Source organism: Corylus avellana, unplaced genomic scaffold (assembly GCF_965113065.1).
Source record: "Corylus avellana unplaced genomic scaffold, dhCorAvel1.hap1.2 HAP1_SCAFFOLD_52, whole genome shotgun sequence".
Taxonomy (NCBI): Eukaryota; Viridiplantae; Streptophyta; class Magnoliopsida; order Fagales; family Betulaceae; genus Corylus; species Corylus avellana.
The window spans coordinates 72,501-81,819 of record NW_028290488.1 but is presented as its reverse complement, the minus strand read 5'-3'; positions in this window follow the sequence as shown (position 1 = coordinate 81,819).

Sequence of the window (9,319 nt, the reverse complement as noted above, 5' to 3'; positions counted from 1 at the left end):
CTGAAAATAGGTTTGATTTGCTTCACCTATGAGATTTTCTACCAATTCTTCTTTTTTTCATCAAAGCTCATCCTAATCTACGTAGAGATTACTGCCTTATCCCTGTCCTATCATCTGTTTAATGGGCTTCGTCATTTATTTACGGATTTTTCGGGATTTATCTTTCTTAGAATTGGAAGAAAAAGATTGAAATGACTGTTAAAAATTTCACCTATACCTTTGAGATTAAAAAAAAATTGATTTTCTTATGAAATGTTTATTATTATTAGCGTTGATAGCTCTCTTCTTTAAAGCTTATGCCGTAGAAGCTGACATCAGGCTATTGGCGTTTTATCCGCATCTTCCCGACCAAGACCCGGAAGGGGTTCGCTTTGTTTGGGATGAACTCGCAAAGACTCGACCCGAGGACTTCCCTCGTAGAGTGGCGTCTTTTATAAGACTCGAGTTTCTCAGTGGAACTAAAAAAAAAGAGTTTAAGCTCTTTTGGCTTACTTTTAGCCACGCGAGGCGGCTGGCTATCCGCATGTGTCCCAAAGTGACGTCCATTTTTTGGTAATGGGTATACTCGAGAGAAAAGTTTGGAATTCGACCTCTCCTTATACGCTCTAAAAAGGGGTCATGGACTCCTTTTTTGTTTAGGATCCCCTTTCTACATTCAATTATTTATTGAGCCTGGTGTGGAATCACCATCATTACACATTCATTGTTAGTCTGGCTGCTGGTCTAGCGATCCCTCCTAGCCGCCGCCGTCAGTGTAGCCTGCCTTTTTAAGACCATAACGTAAGTAACTCAGTGCTCCATACGGGGGAAATGAAAGCAGAATTCGTTCGGATCCTACCACATGTTCAATCTTTTTTTAGCGGTTTCCCCAGAGATCTTTATCATTAATGCAACCTTCATTTTGCTCATTCATGGAGTTGTATTTAGTACCTCTAAAAAATATAATTATCCACCGTTAGTCAGTAATGTGGGTTGGCTTGGATTACTTAGTGTTGCGCGCCTAGGAGGGCAGCGCGCTTTGGGATGCAGAGGAGCTATTATCGCCCAGCTCCCTAACCTAATGCGGCACCGGGTTCGGACCGCAGGGAACCGTAGCATGGGGGGACGTCTAATCCTTTTGCCGCCGCAAGGCTGGCTAATCGTACGCAGCAGGCTCGAAGACCCCTGGTTCTGGAAGGCACATGAGTCCGAACGCTATGTTGAATGTGCGACCGACACTACACTACGTAGGTACCTGTGCAGGTGAGGCGTCGGTCGGTCCTAGAAACGGCGGCAGCGGCGCGAGGAGTTAACGACCGGACGTGCTGCAACCTAGGGATCACCAGGCAGCTCTTTCCCTCTATAGGGATCGGGGGGGCATAGCACAATTCTTCTTGGAGGAGGGTTGGTTGGCCTGGGTGACTGATCCTGCCATAATGTACTCCTACCTATAGCACCGGCAACCGAAGTCGAGCATACATACGACGATCTTCATGCGTGAATAGCCGGGAGGAAAGAAAGGGCGGTAGATGATAATGAAAAAGGGCGCCGCGTCTGGGCAGGCGGGCGGAATGGATGAGCGAAAGGTGCCATGGAGTGAGGAATATCCCGAGTCTCATTTAAGACAACTAAATCTCGAGGTGCTGCCGAGGAACTGGGGGACCTTCTCGAGCACAGGATAGGCAATTGAGAGATAGAGCTAGCCTATTCGTTATGGGGAATCCATGCTCCGGGCCGAATAGAGCTTACCTCCGGCACCTGGCTTTCTCCGGCGCATATTAGCTTAGCTGCGCTTAATAGGCCGGTTTGGCTTCCTCTCTGGCGGCCACTTTCCTTACCTTACCCACGCTACACTCCCACTCCAAGCTACGCCTGCTGAGCAAGATGCATTGCGATTTCCTCTTCTGTGGACGCACTGGAATATGATCCGGGACGGGAAGAGAAAGACTTTTTTCTCCGGTGGGCTTTCTCTCGTAAAGCCAAAGACGCCCCAAGACAAGGTAGAACTGTTGGGAAGGGGACATGATCAATAGAACCTGGCTGGATCCGGGCTGGGATAGTGGCGCCCATTCCTAACCAGTTCCGAAAAGGTTTGCTCATGCTGGATGGAGCATCCCCACTTAGTGATCGGTCCGCTAGTTCACGCAAATCCGAAGAAGTTATCACGGACGAGCCACATGCAGGGAAACTTGCACGTGTGGTTCTGGCCGGGCTTTCCTGAGGTATCTAATAACCTTGCTTCTGCTCGCCGCTGGCGCACCTCTCCTAACTATTGCCCATTTATTCTGGAATAATCTTTTTAGGAGGGACAATTTTACATATTTCTGTCAAATCCTTCTATTATTAAGTACGGCTGGTACCATTTCGATGTGTTTCGATTCTTCCGAACAAGAGAGGTTTGATGCTTTTGAATTCATTGTATTAATTCCACTTCCTACTCGCAGTATGCTCTTTATGATCTCGGCTTATGATTCAATTGCCATGTATTTAGCTATTGAGCCTCAAAGTTTATGTTTTTATGTGATCGCAGCATCAAAAAGAAAGTCTGAATTTTCCACGGAAGCCGGCTCGAAATATTTGATCTTAGGTGCATTTCCCTCTGGAATATTACTGTTTGGGTACGACCGGACAACTACCGATATCTAAAAATATCCTTTCTTAGAATGTTGTTGTTAAATATATATCTATCTATATCGTAAACTATCGGATCGGGTATTACTTAGATGTGAAACTTGCAGACCTCATTGGTTGTGATATTGATCTTACGGGGAACGAAATCAAAGAATATATAGACTTGTAGAGACCCTCTATGTAGTTGTCTATCTAGGGCGATCGATCTACATCTTTCTCCATAGCCCTGGGGCTGTGTCCCGATCTCCTACGTGCGAAATCTGAGGGACTAGTTAAATTGGGGATTCCCCTTGGTCTAATTCCACGCCTTATGACGAAAGGAGGGTCGGCGTGGCGTAAAGTGAAGATTGAGGGAAGTAGAGCAAAATTCCCTTCTGGGGTATTCCGAAGGTGTAACCTGGGCAACGAAAAAGGGGCCCGATACTTCAACTAGAGGAGCGACCAGTTGGTTCACCAAACCCCGACCCAGCGTCACACGTTCTCCAGGTCCGAAGGGATCCAGTGCCCAACTACCGACTCCTCCCGGAATTGCGTTATCGGAGCCGAGCCAGGAATGGCCGTTAGTGGACACCCACCACTTTTCACCGGTTAGAGAGGCCCTCTTTAATACATTAAGAAAAGATGTTCACAGGGGCCAGAAAGACTCGGTCATAGGAACTTAGACCACCTACGCGCTGGTAAATGAAAACCACCTCGACCGGATCAGAGTAAACAACAATGTCGAATCAGGCCGCCCCTTGCCTTGAAAGAATTCACACGCGGCCACCAGCTTTCCAAAAATAAGGGGAGATCTGCTGCTTACTGCTCACGGAAACATCCGACCTATACTATAGTCAAGTCGTCCGCGTATCTTTCTGATCTCCTTTCCTTCTATTTATCATATTTTTGGCTTTGACCCATTCAAGGTGAAAAAAGGGGGAGAGAGGAGAGCTTTGGGGTACGCTCACTTCTGCATTTTTGTTTAGGTTATCGAGATTATCAATCGCTCTTTTTAGTGGGTCGGTTTATTCCTCCGCTGGAGAGGTAGGGTGATGGTTCGAGAGTGGTTTCAAATATTCTTCGCATCCCTTCGAGGACAATTTTATCCCGCGGGACTGAGTTAGTGGTCGAGTCGTTTTTGGTAATTGACACCCGTCGCATTAGGTTTCAATTCATATGTTACCATGAATGGTGAAGTAGCCCTCTTTTTGATGTCTGAGTGCCTTATTCTATCTATAAAAGTCCTTCTTTGTCTATAGCTCGGGTCAGTCCCCCCCTACTAAGGTTTATTACCAGCTGCTTTTCTTTTCTCGAACAGTGCCGGTCCGCATCAGGGACTCTCGTGCGAGCCATGCAACGTTCTCAGGCAGGAACTGCTCCTTTCCTTGAGCTCCCTATTTAGTTCCTCCCAGGCGTTGATCTCGCAACGGCCCTCCAGCACGTCCTCATCTCGCGTCCGCCACCACAGCTTCGCATCCCCAGAGAGATACATTGTTGCCATTGTGACTTGGTCGTCAAAAGGGGCACGAACAGCCTTAAAGTACTGTTCCATGTCCTGTCCTAAAAGTCTTCGATCCTTAGCATCTCGGGTGCCAACGAATGCCTTTGGTTTCGCTTGATTCGAACCATCTCCGTCGAGCCACTGCTTACAGCCTTCTGTAGTATGGGGATCTCGCCCCTACTCTCTAAAGCTTGCCACCCCTATTTATTAGTAAAGCTTGAAATACTTCCACGACCCCCTGTCCTAACCGTAGCTCTAGATCCTATCCCTGCTCTGGATGCGGAGCTCCGCCCCCTCCCTGCGGCACCTTTTTAAAAACGAGATTATTAAAATAGGGATTCTCAAGAAGTATTGACCATATTTTGGCCGCTAAAGGGGGGATATACGAAAAAAGAAATAACACAAATAAATCAAAGAAGACACGGCTAGAGGCCAATCTCTATTTTGATTTGGTTATAACCAGACAAGCCATCCATGAAATAAATCTTTTCATATCCGCAGGTTTTGTCTATCATGATTTCTGTGATCGGCACAGGAAATTCATCCTTAGGGAATGCATTATTCAGGTCTCTGAAGTCAACTCACATCCTATAATTTCTTTCTTTATCCATTTTCTTCGTGAGGAGTGGATGAAAGCGTCGTTGCGCTTGCTTGATGGGCTTAGCATCTGGTTTGATATTAAGCCCCTGTGGACGGCGATCATCAAGGCACCCGGCCCAATCATCATCAGAATAAGCAAGAAGGCACACATTTGTGATTGGTCGAAAACGAATACCATACCCCAATGTTGCTTTTAAGTAACGTAAGATGCGCTTGACTGCCTCAAAGTAAAAAGAAAGTAAAAAAGTAAGTAGTAGTGGGGGCATGCATAAACTGACAGACTTAATTAACGGCGTAGGACAAGTCTGGTCGAGTCATGGTCAGGTATTGAAGCGCACCCACAATACTACGATAAGTGGTCGCATCAGACAAAGGGTCACCATAAAATTGAGAGAATATGAAGCCAAAAGGAGCTGGTGTGGAGAGGGGCTTAGCAGCAAGCATATTAGTGCGATGTAGTAACTCAAGAGCATACTTTGTTTGAGTAAGCACAAGTTCATTAGAGGAACGAGAAACTTCCATACCTAGGAAGAAGTGTAGGGGGCCAAGGTCTTTCATGTCAAACTGATTCCCAAGACTACGGATGAACCGAGTGATAAGCGAAGACTCTAAAATGTCATCAACATATAATAAGAGTACCAACGTACCAGCCGAGGAATGTCTGATGAACATAGAGGAGTACGCACGGCTGCAGTGAAAACCGAGGTGGAGAAGGAAGGAACTGAAGCGATGAAACCAAGCTCACGGGGCTTGTTTAAGGCCATAGATAGCCTTATGTAGACCAGCTGATGAGATGAGATTTGTGGTCCCGACCAGAAGAACTTCCTGATAGTTCTGCTAAATATATGTCAAACTTTTGAGGGGAGGTTAAAGGCGGAAGTCCTGTATATAAGGAAGCTAGATAGGACCGATTTAACCAGCTCCATCCTGCCTGCCTACGAAAGAAACCGCGCCTTCCAATTCCCAATTCTTTTGAAAGACTTTTCAAGTAGGGGAATAGAGTCGGAATATTTGATCCTGCTTGAAATCAGTGGCAGTCCAAAATCTTTGATAGGCAGCTGAACTTCTTGAAACCTTAGGATCTCTAACACGCCTCTCTTAATTCCGGCCCTCGAGGCTGAAAACGTGATGGAACATTTGGCCCTGTTGATCGAGTTCAACGATCTGGCATTTCTAATAGAGCAATCCGCGAACACCAGCACATCGTCCGCATAGCAGATATGGGAGACTTGCAGGTCCTGTGGTCTTGACGATGAAATAAGTCTTTTCTCCCGCTTCCTCTCCCTGCCGGTCGAGCTAGCTATCGCTTCCTCGGAGAACTTTTGGCTGAGCATTTCCATAACCAGGGTGAATAGGTAGGGCTCTCATGAGCGCCTGTCGCAGGCCTGACGCTCCTTTGAAGAAATTCGAGGGTGAGCCATTAATCAATACCAAGAAGGAGGATCGTTCGTTATTACGACTACCGGCACGTTCGATCTCTTGGTTATCATACGGGGCGAATCCTTGGCCTGCAGCCGACATACTTGCCCATCCAAGATCCGGAGGAAAGTCCCATCCAAACCCATTTCATACAACATTCCCACACCATTAACAACCGTAGAGTCCAACGTTAGGTCATACAACCAGATGTCATAAAAGTCATGAGCCCCACTATAGTCGTCTACTCGCGAGCTCGCAAAAAATCTTTCTAAGACCGGGGAGAGCAGGCGGAACAGCAGGGTTTTCTGCGTGTTCGAAAGACCGCAAAGAAGCAACTGACGGGTCTTCAAGTAGAGTGAAGCGAAGTCGCTCCTATTCTCATAGTAGGAGGACATCTTCTTGCACAAGCGATTCTATTAGCAAATGACTTTCCCTAATTAGTACGAGCTCTGCCCCCGAACAAGCAAAAAAGGAAAGAGGGAAGGAAAATCCCACTCAACCTTCTTCAACATTCGTTCGGATACTCCTTATGACTATGATTGCCCCCCAAAACACGAAAGGCGTTCATACCAAGCCAATACACCTACTTGATCCATCTATCTATTGCGACTACTCCCCTATTACCAATTGGGGGACTCGAAGACCGTTCAACACACGAACTAATAGAAAGGGAGAAAGCTCAATCGAATGGACAACCTTAGCCCCAGCGCGAAAGACAGGATTCGAAGCAGTTCAACGTTTGGTTCCTCGGGACAGATAATCAAACTTTCTGGGAGATCCCAGACTTGCAATCAATCCCGATGATTATTAGGCGGAAACCAGCTAAATCAGATCCTTCGGTCCGGGTCTCCTTCTAAGAAACCAACCAACTCTGTTAGCAGTTAGCTTTTCGATGAAAGAATATTTTATTGACTAGGATGGGTGGCTCGGAATTATCTTTCCCGTTCCGAGAAAGCACGACTCTCGACTTAGGTCTGGCCTCAGGTTGGAGACAGGTGGAATGATGAAGCAGACGACTCTTGAACCTCTGACACCTGAATGTGACCTTCCTTCGTTCGACGTCCGTGCGACGAGTCTTTCAACTTTGACAACGGGGGGCTACCTTTGGACTCAACTCTTAGTGGAATTTGCCTCATAACCTGACTTGATTGATGCACCTTGGTTATGTAACCACTAAAGGAGGTGGTCGAGGTCGATCTTGTGAGAGTTCAATCACGCTACAATCAGACGATTTGATGCAGACGCTTCGGTGCAGATGAATTTTCTTTATTATAGTCTGATCTGCTAGAATAGTCTTCATTCACCGGATATGATAAAGAAATGAATGAAAGAAGAGGGGTTTACGAAGTCCTTCAAGTTGATTGAAGGGCTGGGCCAAGCAAAGGCGAAAAGGAAGGCTTCTTCCCTCTCCTGTCTGGGAGTAAGAAAAACCTTGCCTTCCCTGGATACTGGTCCCAAGGCAGGAGTAGCGGCTTAGTTAGTGCACGAAATCAATGTGACTTTTGGCACATAAAGGTCCGTATTCGGCCCGTCAATGGCGCTTTCTCCGAGGCCGGAGGTCAATATAAGGGGTACCGGCCCATTATGTCAGAAAAAGAGAAATATCAATATTGTATTCGAATAGCCCGCTTCCCTCTGAGAAAAGCTTAGCCCCCCATTCTTTCATTCTTTCAACAATAGAGGACTAAAACCTGCTGCCTCTTTCCTCTGAGCTCGTTAGCTTGTAGTTTTCATTCCTCTCCTAGCTGCGAGTAGGAAGCTATCGGAGTAGCTTCCCATCTTTCGACCAAGATTCGCAGTTCTTTCTTTTTGTAAAAGGGTCCGCTGTCCTATTTCCTATCTAATATAGGCAGTCAGTGGTGGCATCTCCTGCTTATGCCTGCCCTTTTCCTCTTCCTTCGCTTCGCGTCTGCCTATCTATTATGAAGTAGGGAAATCAAACAAAACCAGTTACATCCAAGAATCCTAAAAAGTAAGGTCCTATGTAGTTTATCGTGTAATTATAGTTTATAAACTCGATTGAAAACTCTTTCAAAAGTCAAACTAAGAGATATCGTATGTGATCACAGAAACTTGGATCACCTGCAGCGAGATAAGTGTTAGCGTTTCAGAGAACACTTCTGGCTGAAAAACAGGTCCAAGACGAGAAGGCTGTGATTAGTCCCAACTTAGGGACTGCGGCGTAGAGAGAGATATTAGGTCTGACCGAGAGTCTCCTTGCTGTTCATTCCTTAAGCCCGTTCAGGAACAGTATAAGGCAGAAGCACCAGACAGAGTACTAACGCCAATTAGACATAGAGAGAAGTAACTTATCTCTGTATGTCTAAGTCCCTTATCCTTGTATGCACGCCTCCAACGAAGAAGGTAGACGACCTAGTTGTCCGTACGCCTTGATACATTCAGGCGGAGCGGTTAGAGTGAGGAGGTGGGAGACTGAAGAAAGGAACTCTCATAATTTCCTATATAAATAAAATAAAGACTATTTTTCGAGGGTGTAAATAGTCTTATTCAACGCTCAACACCCAACAAGTGAATTTAAGGACCAACGACGATGAACCTAAGGAAGAAGGAGAAGTTACCCCCCCTCAGCCTCCTCATCTTCACCTTCTACAACAACATCTGCTTCTTCACTTTCAGATTCAGCACAGATTGAACATAGAACATCGCTCCCACAGGAGCACGCAACAACGGAAGTCTCCTCGTCATTTTCTTCTCCATTTACATTCTCTTTATCGGCTGGAGTATTCGAAGATTCCAGCTTTGAATCTTGCATCTCCAATCCCTCCTCCATTTCCAGCTTCCAGAGCAAGAGAGATTTTCTCAGACCGGTACCCTATGGCTACATTGACACACTGCCGGTCCAAGCAGCTTTATGTTCCAGGAATGTTCTATGAGTGCTGTTGACCAAAGTCATGGCTTGGGTGCTTTCTCCGCAATGGACAGCTCTCTTACGCGCAAACCATATGGAATCGAAAGCTAATGCAGCAAACAGGAGAAAATCAGAAGCTTGGTCTTGAGGAATTGCGTCAGTCTCATGGGGAGAAAGAATGGTAGCGATCCAGTCTTTTATAGGCTTATCGGCAAAAACTGCAATGTCTAACGGCCAAGATGAGTGCCTCCATAAAACTTGGGTAAAATTACAAGAGAGGAAAAGGTGATTGACTCTTTCTATCCCAGTCTTGCATAGGGGGCACGTCAGGTCCTCTTCGT